Raw genomic sequence first — 13415 nt, 5'->3', positions numbered from 1 at the left:
CCTCTGCACATCGTCATCAGCAACCAGAGGAGCCTGTTCAGTGACAGAATGCTCCTTCCCAAGTGCAGGACGAACAGACTCAAAAACTCCTTTGTCCCTCATGCCGACTGTACAACTCCTCTCTGGGTGGGAGGAGAGGTAACAGGAGGACAGAGGACGGAAAGGAGCAGTAGCCTAGCCTAACTGTTAGGGTTTTGCTGGGATTCGAACCCGGGTCGATAGTGTGATAATCCAGCAAACCCCCACTAGGCCACCAGGGGGATGACTCAAGTGCAGAGGCATGAGGCAAAAGTAGAGTATCAAAAACAGTTTATTTACAATATTTACAATCCAAAGGAAAAAACAAAAGGATAATCCAAAAGCTCAGAAGATATACAAAAATAAAAATATCCAAAGGTTCAATGTCCAAAATCCAACTCAGAAAAGAAGAGGCAAAAACTCAAATGCTCAGAAGATCCAAAGGTCAAAACAAAAATCCACAAAGTCCAAAAGAAAGTAACAAAAACCAAGAATACTAAGACACAGGCAAGGTACATGGGACAGAGGGAACTAGCACTAACAGCATAGCATAAAGACTCCGTGACTAGGGACTGAACTGAGGGAGTATATATACACAAAATAAATGGGAAACAGGTGACACTAATGAAGACAAACAGGCAATCAACACAAACACAAAACACAGGAACAGTGGCGGCCTCTAGAGGCCAAAACAAACATGACACGAAAAGGAAATAACAGCGGTCTCTAGAGGCCAAAACAGTCCCAGTCCTAACAGGACCCCCCCCCAGGAGCGTCTCCTGATGTTCCCAGGGCGATCCGGATGGGCCGAATGGAAGTCCCGACAAAGTTCCTTATCTAATATGTCCCGAGCTGGGACCCAGCAGCGCTCCTCAGGGCCATAGCCCTCCCAGTCCACTAAATATTGGAGCCCACCGCGGACCCGGCAGTAGTCAAGCAGGCGATGCACAGTGAACACAGTCTGACCCTGGAAGATGCGGGGGGGGATTCCTAGGAGCAGAGGCATACGTGGACGACAATACGGGCCGCAACATGGAATGTGGGGTTGATCCTTAGCGTTCGTGGTAACTGGAGCCGGTAGGAGACAGGGTTCACCCTGCGCACAACTTTGAAGGGGCCAATGTAGCGAGGAGCAAGCTTGCGGTTCTCCACCCATAGCGGAAGGTCCTTGGCGGACAGCCAAACCCGCTGCCCAGGACGGAAAACGTGGGCAGGCCTTCTATGGCGGTTGGCCTGAGTCTGGTTGGTTCTGGAGGTCTGGATGAGGGTCCTCCTGATCTTGCTCCAGGTCTTGCGACACCGTCTCACATATTGGTTGACCGAGGGCACCCCAGCGTCCTCCTCCTGGTCCGGGAACAGAGGTGGCTGGAACCCGAATTGGCACTGGAACGGCGACAGCTTGGTGGCCGATGACTGCAGGGTGTTGTGGGCGTACTCTGCCCATGGCAGCCAGGTGCTCCACGATGTCGGGTTATCCATAGCCAGGCCTCGCAGGGTGGTTTCCAGGTCCTGGTTGAGCCTCTCCGTCTGGCCATTGGACTGGGGGTGGAACCCAGAGGAGAGGCTGGCAGTGGCTCCGATGAGCTTGCAAAACCCGTGCCACACTCGGGAGGAGAACTGGGGCCCCCGGTCTGAGACGATGTCCTGTGGGAGACCAAAGACTCGGAAGACATGATTAAATATTAATTTAGCTGTTTCCAGAGCAGAAGGGAGTTTGCACAGTGGTATGAAGTGGCAGGCCTTCGAGAATCTGTCGACTATAACCAAAATGACAGTGTTACCTTGAAAGTCTGGCAGGCCCGTGATGAAGTCGACCGCCACATGGGACCAGGGATGCCAGGGAATAGGCAGAGGATGCAGGAGACCCTAGGGACGCTGTCGAGGATTCTTGGTTCTGGTGCAGATATCACAGGACAGGACAAATGACCTCACTTCCTTCTCCATGTTCGGCCACCAGAAGTGTCTTTTCAAGAAGTCCAGGGTCCTCTGAGCTCCCGGGTGGGCGGTGAGAGGGGAAGAGTGACCCCACTGGAGAACCTTGGCCCGGGCTTGACGAGGGACGTACAGGAGGCCCGGTGGCCCCGTCCCAGGACCAGGGTCCTGGCGCTGAGCTTGTCGGATGGCCTCCTCAACACCCCAGCGGACAGGGGCCACAATCCGGGACACAGGGATAATAGGCCCAACTTCACTCTCCCTGTTGTTGGGCGAGAACAGCCTGGAGAGCGCGTCTGGTTTGGTGTTCTTAGAGCCCGGGCGGTATGAAAGGGTGAAATTGAATCGGCTGAAAAACAAGGCCCACCTAGCCTGTCGTGGGTTCAGCCTCTTAGCTTGTTGGAGGTACTCCAGGTTCTTGTGGTCCGTCCAAACCAGGAATGGATGTTGCACTCCTTCCAGCCAGTGCCTCCACTCTTCAAGGGCCAGTTTCACCGCAAGCAGTTCCCGATCCCCCACATCATACCGGGACTCCGCAGGGCTCAGGCGGTGGGAGAAGTATGCACAGGGGTGCAGCTTACCCTCCGAGCGTTGGGACAGAACCGCGCCGACACCGCTGTCCGAGGCGTCCACCTCGACGATGAATGGTTGAGAATTGTCCGGGAGGACCAGGATGGGTGCCATGCAGAAGCGGTGTTTGAGGTCTTTAAACGCCTTTTCCGCCTGAGGAGACCAGACATAAGATCCACCAGTCCTTTTGGTGAGATCTGACATGGGTGCTGCTACGGAACTGAAGTTCCTGACGAACTTGCGGTAAAAGTTAGCGAATCCTAAGAACCGCTGCACCTCCTTGACGGACTTGGGAGTGGGCCAGTCCCGGACGGCCAGGGTCTTGGCTGGGTCCATTTGGAGTTGTCCCGTCCATACAATAAATCCCAGGAAGGAGACCTCGGGAACATGAAACTCGCACTTCTGGGCCTTCGCAAACAGATTGTTCCGTAGCAGCCTCTGGAGAACCTGGCGGACATGGTGGCAGTGCTCCTGAAAGGTCTTAGAGAATATTAAGATGTCATCGAGGTAGACGAAAACATTCTGATTGATCATGTCCCTCAATACATCGTTGATAAGGGCCTGAAAAACAGCTGGTGCGTTGGTGAGTCTGAAGGGCATCACCTGGTACTCGTAGTGCCCTGACGGGGTGTTAAAGGCAGTCTTCCACTCGTCTCCCTGTCGGATACGGATGAGGTGGTATGCGTTCCATAAGTCCAACTTAGTGAAGACGGTGGCGCCTTGGAGCAGATCGAATGCTGTGGACATCAGTGGAAGGGGATAGCGGTTGCGCACAGTGATCTTGTTCAGGCCCCTGTAGTCAATACATGGTTGCAGACCCCCATCCTTCTTGCCGACAAAGAAGAAGCCGGCACCAGCAGGTGAGGTGGAAGGTCGAATGAACCCTGAGACCAGGGCGTCCTTGAGGTATTCCTCCATGGCCTTGCATTCTGGCTGAGAGAGGGAGAACAGTCTGCCCCGAGGAGGGGTAGTCCCAGGGAACAAATCGATGGCACAGTCGTAGGCACGGTGCGGAGGAAGAACGGTGGCTCTGCTTTTGCTAAATACCTCCTTCAAATCCCAGTACTCTGTGGGAACCTGAGATAGCTCAGTGAGATCAGGGGGCTCGGCAGGAGACACAGGAGAGCTAGAGAGCAGACAAGAGGCATGGCACGCAGGGCCCCATTCCACAACCTGGCTTGTTACCCAGTCTATGCGAGGGTTGTGGCGGGTAAGCCAAGGAAGGCCTAGAATCACTGGGAACTCTGATGAATGAATAAGATGCAGGGATATCTCTTCCTTGTGACCTTGAGACTGGAGAAAGACTGGAGAAGTAACTTGGGTGACTCTTCCATCACCTAACGCTTGGCCATCAAGGGCAGACACAGACAGTGGGACTTCAAGAGGTGCAGTCGGGACATTGATACTTTGGCCGAAGTTGACATCCATAAAGTTTCCAGCTGCCCCGGAGTCTAACAAGGCCTGACAAGAGTGGACGGACTCACCCCAGGAGATGGAGACAGGGATGTAGACTCCTTGGCCAGGAAGTTCAGGAGAGAGGGTAAGCCCCATCACAACCCTCCCTCAGCTGGACGGGGCGGTCCTTTTCCCGAGAGCTCGGGACATGATGCTCGGAAGTGGCCAGGCTTGCCACAGTAGATGCAGCACTTGTCCCTCCTTCTGCGCTCCCTTTCAGCTGTGGAGAGACGAGTACGGCCAACTTGCATGGGCTCTGGACAGTCACTGGAGGAGGTAGATGGGCTCCAGGTCGAGGCAGTGAGGCCGGGGAGGCTCAGGACTTGGCGGCGTTCTCTCATCCTGTTGTCAAGACGAATGGCATGGGAGGTCAGTGTTTCGAGGTCACTTGGGCATCCGATAGAGGCCAGGCCATCTTTGATGGGGTCAGACAAACCATGATGAAAGGCTGAAACCAGGGCAGCCTCGTTCCATCCGCTGACTGCTGCGAGCGTCCGGAACGATATGGCGTAGTCTGTGACGCTTCCTCCTTGCCGGATGGACATGAGCTTTCTGGCTGCGTCTGTACTGATGTCCGCCTGATCGAAGACCCAAAGCATCTCTTCTGTAAACAGTTCGAAGTCAGAGCACTCAGGTCCCTGTCTCTGCCAGATAGCTGTTGCCCAAGCTCGTGCCTTACCAGCTAACAAGGTTATCACAAAGGCTATCATGTGGCGATCCGTAGTGTAGGTGGTAGGCTGGAGCTCAAAGGTGAGTTGGCACTGGGTAAGGAACTCCCGGCACTCACCGTGCTTGCCGTCATACCTCTGTGGTGCAGGAAGGCTGGGTTCGCGAGGTGAAGGAGGCAGCATGGCGGGAGGTACTGGAGCGGGAGTAGGAGCCGGATCAGGATGAGGAGATGTGGGCAGACGGGTCAGCTGTGCCAGGGTTTTCCCAATCTGCTGAAGCAGTACCTCGTGGCGAGCAAGGGCCTCACGTTGGCTTGCAAGCGTACGTCCATGAGCGTCCATGGTTGCTCCGAAGCATGTCAAAGCTGCCATAATTCCCTGAAGGTTGGCGGGGTAGACAGTTGAAGCAGCCTCTGCTGAGTCGGTCATGACCAACAGAAAGTGGACCAACAGAAAAAGAACTCAGTTCTTTTTGTGTTCACACTGTGAATTTATTACAAAGAGGACTGGGTTCTCTTTCTGGTCCAGTTAAGCTTTGATGGGGCCTCAGTCCTCTTTCTGTTCACACCAGGTCCTCTAGAGCCCTCAGACCCCCAGTGCACGGAATTCTGGATAATTTTCTCTTGAATCAAAATGTCTGCTGCCATGCTTGCCCTGCTGTATTCTTTGATCAAAATAGTGCGGATTAAGGAAAATACATTTATTTTATACAATATATATATATATATATATATATATATATATATATATATATATACACTGTATATTTATATATATATACACAAATATAAACATATATGTGTGTGTTTATATATATATATATATATATATAATATAGTTATATTATTGTGGCCGACTCATCAGTCAGTAAGCTCAGAGAACTGTAAAGCGGCTGTGGTAAGTTGCAAAAGGAAGTTGAGTTTCCCTGCTACAGTCACGTGACCAACTATGGCAAACGAAGAAGGTTAAACTACAGTGAAAAAGGCGAAGTGAACCCGGTGTGCTTTTTGTTCACAATGCGCAGATTAGGCGAACCGTACCGTTGATTTTTAGCGAACCGTACTGAGACCACCTCCTGAGGTGGTCTCAGTTCGGTTCGCTTTAAAGGGGTCTGGGTACGGTTGGAGTGTTCACATATGCGCAAAAAATGCTGAGTCATCGATCTGAGTTCGGTTAGATGGCTGAAAGGGACCAAGTGTGAAAACACCCTTAATTTCCCTGAGGGAACCCTCCCAAAGGGACCAATAAAGTTTTATCTAATCTAATCTAATCTAATCTAATCTAGACATCCCAACCTGACAAAATTAATTTCAGGGAGGTCCACCTCTTTGGGGAAGGATTTTTTTTTTGGGGGGGGCAAATACATTGCCAGGGGGTACTCCCCCAGAAAATTTGAATTTGGTTGATGTGATTTCTTGTATTCTGGTTGATTTTGGGGTGGCCTTTTGGAGATGAACAATACCTGAATTCTTTAGATTACGTTCATTATGTCTTATATTATATATAGTTAGTTTTTTTTTTCTTTTTTATCAGACATCTAATTTTTGGGTTTGTTTACAAACCCAAAAATTAGATGTCTGATAAAAAAAAAAAAAAAAAAAACTAACTATATATAATATAAGACATAATGAACGTAATCGAAAGATTAAGAATTAGTTACGGAGACGAAAGCATCAAGGAGTTTCGCCGCCTAGAGCGATTGACACGGAAACGGGCACGCTACAGGAATCACCTGAGATTCAATCTGCGCTGCCGGGATGAGGAAGTCGTACCGGCCAGCCTGAACATCAAGAACCCGATTCCAACCAGAAACGCGGAAAAGATGATCAGCAAAGTGCGGATGACTCTGGTAAAAGAACGGATACGGTGCACAACGGATAAACTAAATAATATCAACAGCGAACTACACAGAGAGACGGAAACTTTCAAACGCCGGTTTCCCCAAAACAAGGAAATGGAAATACACGGTCACTTGGCAGACATACACGAACAGGAATTCACAGAGACAAAAACCCGACAAATCCGAAAACTGGACAAACTCATCGCACAGAAAAAGAAGGCAGAACCGGAGCACGCACACATCAACGACAAATGGATTCATAACATATCAAGGTACAAACTCTCACAAGCAGAACGCAGTATACTAGCAAAAGGACTCAACTACGCTGTCACACCGAACCATATACCACACGACGAATTCATTCTGGCAACTGAATTAGCATGTGAGAAAATACAGGATCACGGACAAAAAGCAGCACTAAGAAACGCAATAGCTGGTATATTGAAAACGGCCAAACCACCACCCAGTAACATCACAAAACAGGAAGCCAAAGCCATGAAAACATTAGCTAAAAATAAAGATATCACAATCCTCCCAGCAGATAAAGGCAGAACAACAGTTATTATGGACACTGATGAATATGAACGAAAAATGAATGAATTACTCAGCGACAACGCATTTGAAATATTAAAAAAAGACCCAACAGAAGACAAGAAAAAGAAACTTAAAGCACTACTAAAACCACTACTCGATGAAAATAAAATAGATAAGCAGGATTACAATCATTTAGTACCCACAGCCAATGTCATCCCCAGGATTTACGGTACACCAAAAATACACAAACCAGGAACACCATTACGCCCCATAGTAGATAGCATTGGTTCGGTCACATACAACTTATCAAAAGCACTCACCGAAATAATTAAACCATTACTAGGACTCACAGACCAACACTGCAAAAACTCAAAACATCTGGCAGAAGAACTAAAAAACATCAAAATGCAGCAAGATGAAGTTTTCATTTCACACGATGTCATATCTCTTTTCACCAGAACACCCACGGAAGCCACCATACAGATAGTACAAGACAAATTAAAAACAGACAGGACGCTCAAGAAACGCACAAACCTCACCGTACAAGACATCACTCAGCTCCTTCAATTCATCGCCACATCCACATACTTTCAGTTCAGGAATACAATCTACAGACAGAAGGAAGGTTTTGCCATGGGAGACCCACTATCAGCCATCATGTGCGGCTTTTTCATGGAAGATCTGGAGCAGAAAGCACTCACTACAATACCAGCGGAATACAGGCCAACACTCTGGAAACGGTATGTGGACGACATATTGGAAAAAGTAAAGAGGGGACACACTCAACAGCTCACCGACCATCTTAACACCATAGACAATACCGGCAATATAAGATTTACACATGAAGAAGAAACGGAGCAGTCAATAGCATTTTTGGATTTAAAAATACAACACACAGAAGATGGGGACATCAAAATAAAAGTACACAGAAAACCCACACACACCGACCAATATTTAAACTGGACTTCCGAACACCCCATAATGCACAAAATATCCGTAGTTAGAACATTACATGAACGCACAGCAATAATTACAGATCCACAGGACAAAGAACAGGAGGAACAACATATACAACACGCACTGAAGGCATGTCAATATCCACAATGGGCAATATCCAAAGGGGTGGAACAGGTTAAGAACAACAAAACACAGAAGAAAGAGAAAAAACAAACTAACAAACAAGAACACAGGGGAGTAGTTACATTACCATACATCAGGGGAATAACTGAACGCATTCAAAGAGTAATGAGGAAACACAACATTAACACACCTGTCAAACCACACACAACACTCCGTCAGATCCTGGTTCATCCCAAAGACAGAATACATCCAGACAACAGATGCAACACCATATATGAGATTCCATGTAAATTATGCAATAAAACTTATATTGGGGAGACAGGAAGGAGTTTCAACACAAGAAAACATGAACATAAGAAAGAGTGCGAAAAGGAGACAGCTACAAGACAAACCCGAACAATAAAAGAAAAGGCACAACAGGAAAATTATAAGTCAGCTATAACAGATCACTGTAAAAGGGAAAATCACATTATGGACTGGGGGAATGCCAGAGTCATCCGCACAGAAGATAACAAACATCAGCGCTGGATCAGGGAGGCCATAGAGATCCGTAAGCGAAGCCCGAGGACCATCAACCGGGATGAGGGAGCGTACATGCTCTCCCATACCTGGAGTGCCATCTTGCAGGGGACGAACAGACAGTATAAGGCGTGACCGACCTGTCAAACCAGACAGGAAGGCCACGCCTTCGGAAACATCAGCTGATAAAAGATGCGTCACCAATTAACATCCGGTGACACTCTGAGGAAGACGGAAGTTGTACGTCGAAACGTCAGGTAAACAAACCCAAAAATTAGATGTCTGATAAAAAAGAAAAAAAAAAACTAACTATAATACCTGAATTCACTCAGATTCATAGCTGACACCCTGACTTGGGGACTTAGCTGCCCCCAACCCATAAACTATGATAACTACAATGTGCCATATATTAAGCTCCTTATTGATTGAATCTGGACAACCCCCTCCCCATAAATAAGGAAGGATGACCAGGATAGATAGAAATGTTCACCACAGAACATTCCTTTACTTAGATACCAAAACACAGATGAATATAACAGAACAATGAATGAGTTGCATGATTGACAATGAATGCAACTGTACATGTAGGCCTAGGCCTAAAGGGCTCTTTCCTTTCCTCTGTTCTATGCCTGTTCCTTTTGCAAGCTTTAATTGTATTTAGAGGCTGCTTGCTTTGCAGATTTGAGCAATTTTCCAGACACCTCCACCTCGTAGTACTCTGTGTCAATAAACTTGTTAATCTTGCAAGACATCAGACTCACACGTGTTTGGTGAGACGTCTGACTCCTAAATTCTGTCTTGATGTGACGCACCATGCTGAATGCCCTTTCCACATCCCAGTTAGAATTTGGCAGCACCAATAGCAGCTTCATCAGCTGAGAGAGCTCCCTGAATCTCAACTGCCCTGAGCTCACAGATGTGACTTTGGACAGCTTCCCCCAGGACTCATCAACTGGTAAATTCTTATAATTTGGCACCAGTGCTTCCAGGTTAGATGAGACATAATCCAGGACTTCTAAATGGAGTTGTTCTCTGGCATCTGCCTTCATTACATTTGGAAATCTCTCTGCCAAAGTCAAAATCTGCTCTGGTTTCACATCATCATTGTTCTCAGGATTGACCACTGACAGATTCGTCAAGATTTGATCTCTCACTGGGAATTTTTTCCTTTTTTTTTTTTGGAAAGCTTCTGATGTAGAATGCTCTCACATCTCTGTAGAACTGCTTTGTCTTGTGACTGGAGAGAGCTGATTTTCACATCGGAAAATCACACATTTGACGGAAGATGGATGTGTTAATAGTACCTGAAGATACAGTATTAATTGAACAGCGTAAATTTTGCTCATGTTGTGATTGAATCTCTTTCAGAGCCTATAAACACAGAAAACCCCGATGAGTTAGTTGAGAGAGATAACAGGATGGCGTGTCCATTCATTTGATATTGAAATCATGTTTTTAGATGCAACATAACATCACACATGTTTCAGTGGACAAAAAGGCAACGACAAGATTCAGAAATACACAGGGAAGTTTATCACATGCCCCTTTTCCACCAAAGCAGTTCCGGGGCTGGTTCGGGGCCAGTGCTTAGTTTGGAACCGGGTTTTCTGTTTCCACTGACAAAGAACTGGCTCTGGGGCCAGAAAAACCGGTTCCAGGCTAGCACCAACTCTCTGCTGGGCCAGAGGAAAGAACCGCTTACGTCAGTGGGGGGGCAGAGTTGTTAAGACCAACAACAATAAGACCGCGAAAGATCGCCATTTTTAAGCGACAAGAAGCAGCAGCTGTACAAATGCGAAGTCATCCATTATTATTATTGCCGCTGCTGCTTCTTCCGTGCTGTTTTTGCTTTGATATTCACGCCAAGGTTTATGTAAACGTAGTGCCGTGACTTCCGTATACAGCGACGTAACTGACGTATACAGCGACATAATGACGTGCTCCGCTTAGCACCGCGAGCAATGGAAAAGCAAACTGGTTCTCAGCTGGCTCGCAAGTTGAACGAGTTGTGAACCAGCACTGGCTCCGAACCAGCCCTGGAACTGATTTGGTGGAAAAGGGGTAACAGAGTGATAAATTATAAATTATAAATTAATCTTGCAATGGCTTTTTCCTTCACTCCAGTTCCGTGATTACTGTAGAGACTTTACCTTAAAATTTCAAACAGTTAATTTAGTGGGGCTGTTAAGCTCTTATTATCAGAAGAATTGTGCACAAAATGAAAAAAGCATGAAACTTTCAGAGTTTGTTCTTGAAGGCATAAGCTTTAATTTGAGACGTGGAGGCATTCTCAGTTTGACCTCTGGGGTCAGCTAGAGGTCATTGACCTCCATGATGGCACATTTCTATGCATGAAATTAGAAAAGGCTGTATTTTAACACCTAAATGTGATGTAAATATAAAATAAATGTGTTTTTCCATGTTACTGGGCATGAAAAAATCATATATAATACTGATATTCCTCTTGGGGTAACTTCAGGGGTCAGGTAGAGGTCATTGACCTTTGAAATTTGAAGTTTCTATGCATGACATTCTAGACGGGTGTATCTTAGGATCTAAATGTGATAGAAATGTGAAATTAATGTGTATTTCCTTGTTTCTGACCATGAGAAACCCATTTTTAATACTGGTATTACTCTTACAGGTCATCTCTGGGGTCAGCTAGAGGTCACTGACCTCCAGCATAATGCATATCTATGCACGAAATTAGAAACGGGTGTATCTTAGGTTCTAAATGTGATAGAAATGTAAACTAAATGTGTATTTCCATGTTTCTGGCCATGATAAACTAATTTCTAATACTGATATTTTTATAAGTCACCTCTGAGGTCAGCTAGAGGTCACTGACCTCCACGATAATGCATTTCTAAGCATGAAATTAGAAACAATCTATCTTTGGATTAAAATGTGAAATACTGTAAATGTAAAGTAAATATATGATTCCATGTTTCTGGACATGACACAACTCATTTCTGATAAGTAAAACATCTCCAGTGGTCACAAACTATGTCAGAAGCTGAACACAGTTGCCCCATTTCCATTGATAATTTCAAAGTGAGTAATGTTTTGGAGCATTTGCTCTCATTTGCACTAGAGTTGAAGAATGCAGTATATTGATTTTTATATAGATTCATCAAAATGTGGGATGTTTCCCAACCTTGCCTGCTCTCCATGATGTTGACCTCTCAGAATGATATCAGTATCAAAAATGGGTTTCTCATGTACAGAATCACAGAAATACAAATTTAGTTTACATTTCTATCACATTTAGAACCTGAGGTACACCCGTTTCTAATTTTATGCATAGAAATGCATTATGCTGGAGGTCAGTGACCTCTAGCTGACCCCAGAGATGACCTGTAAGAGTAATATCAGTATCAAAAATGGGTTTCTCATGGTCAGAAACAAGGAAATACACATTAACTTCACATTTCTATCACATTTAGATCCTAAGATACACCCGTCTAGAATTTCATGCATAGAAACTTCAAATTTCAAAGGTCAATGACCTCTACCTGACCCCTGAAGTTACACCTAAGAGGAATATCAGTATTATATGTGATTTTTTCATGTCCAGTAACATGGAAAAACACATTTATTTTACATTTACATCACATTTAGATGTTAAGATACAGCCTTTTCTAATTTCATGCATAGAAATGTGATATCATGGAGGTCAATGACCTCTAGCTGACCCCAGAGGTCAAACTGAGAATGCCTCCACGTCTCAAATTAAAGCTTATGCCTTCAAGAACAAACTCTGAAAGTTTCATGCTTTTTTCATTTTGTGCACAATTGTCATGCTTAACAGGCCCACTAATTTACCTTAAAATCAGCTCTCTGTAAAGGGACACCGCAAGAAGATCATAGGGTTTGGAATTTTGGAAAAAAAAATCTTGTATGGTTGCAGAGATATAATGATTTTAGTAAAAATAAATAAATTAATAAATAAATAAGTAACGGAAATTATGCGTTCTCCCCCCCCCCCCCCCCACACACACACCTCTACTTGACGTTGTAGCACAAAATAGAAAGGGTGTATATGGTCCTAATTGGTTCTGTTTGAACCAGAAAAGGTTGTAGTTTTATGAGCGACTAGTTTTGGAGGTGAATCCGAACAAATTCCTGACGGTTGCGCGCCACCCGCTCCTGCAGCTCCAGCACTGAAAGTGAAAGTAATTTATTGCCATTATTGAGCCTTCCGCCGAGCAAGTGAGCTTACAAAGATAACAGTTACAAAGAGACACTGCTTTATCATAACCGTGAAAGTTGAACACCAAATCAGTTAAAAAACAAACAAACAAGCAAAAAAAAAAAAAAAAAACAATGATTTGTACCATGCATTAATTTCCTGGGTTCCAGAAAACAGCTGGAGCAGCTGCTGCTCTTATTCATGCTCTATGCACTCACTGACTGGTCGATAGGTTCGGGATAAAGATTGCTCGCTTGCTCTAGATTCCGTGAGATAGTTTGCGGGCATCAGGGAGCCGCTATCAATAATGCAGGAGACTCCCGGAACTTCCGGGAGACTTGGGATGTCTGTAATCTCATGTGTTGTTCTAACTCATTATCTATTTAAAGCTTCTGGGGGAAATAAAGTTAAATCTTGATTAATCCAGTAAAACGTGAATTATAAATAAATTTAAAGAAATGAAAGCTAAAGGAAACAAGTTAGATATGATCAGGGTGAAAGAATCCACGGAGCTCTATATAAAAGCTGGAGAAACGAGTGAAGCCACTTGGCCGCCATCTTACCACTCACATCGCGTGTATTTGGCTTGTGTGTTAAACCATTGATC

At 45.5% G+C, this 13415-nt stretch overlaps 1 protein-coding gene across 2 annotated transcripts in view; it reads right to left on the bottom strand.

The window, feature by feature from the left end:
- LOC132901645 (TRPM8 channel-associated factor homolog) overlaps positions 1-13106 on the bottom strand; it is a 32505-nt gene extending 19399 nt beyond the window's left edge. For both annotated transcript variants that reach the window (XM_060944186.1, XM_060944185.1), the window contains exon 1: positions 12954-13106. The gene's annotated coding sequence lies outside the window, so the exon portion shown is untranslated. The remainder of the gene's footprint in view (positions 1-12953) is intronic.
- Positions 13107-13415: the final 309 nt, after the last annotated feature.

The sequence above is a fragment of the Neoarius graeffei genome, chromosome 17, assembly GCF_027579695.1.
Source record: "Neoarius graeffei isolate fNeoGra1 chromosome 17, fNeoGra1.pri, whole genome shotgun sequence".
NCBI lineage: Eukaryota > Metazoa > Chordata > Actinopteri > Siluriformes > Ariidae > Neoarius > Neoarius graeffei.
Note: the sequence above shows the minus strand (reverse complement) of the source record. Positions and strands in the feature narration are given on the sequence as shown.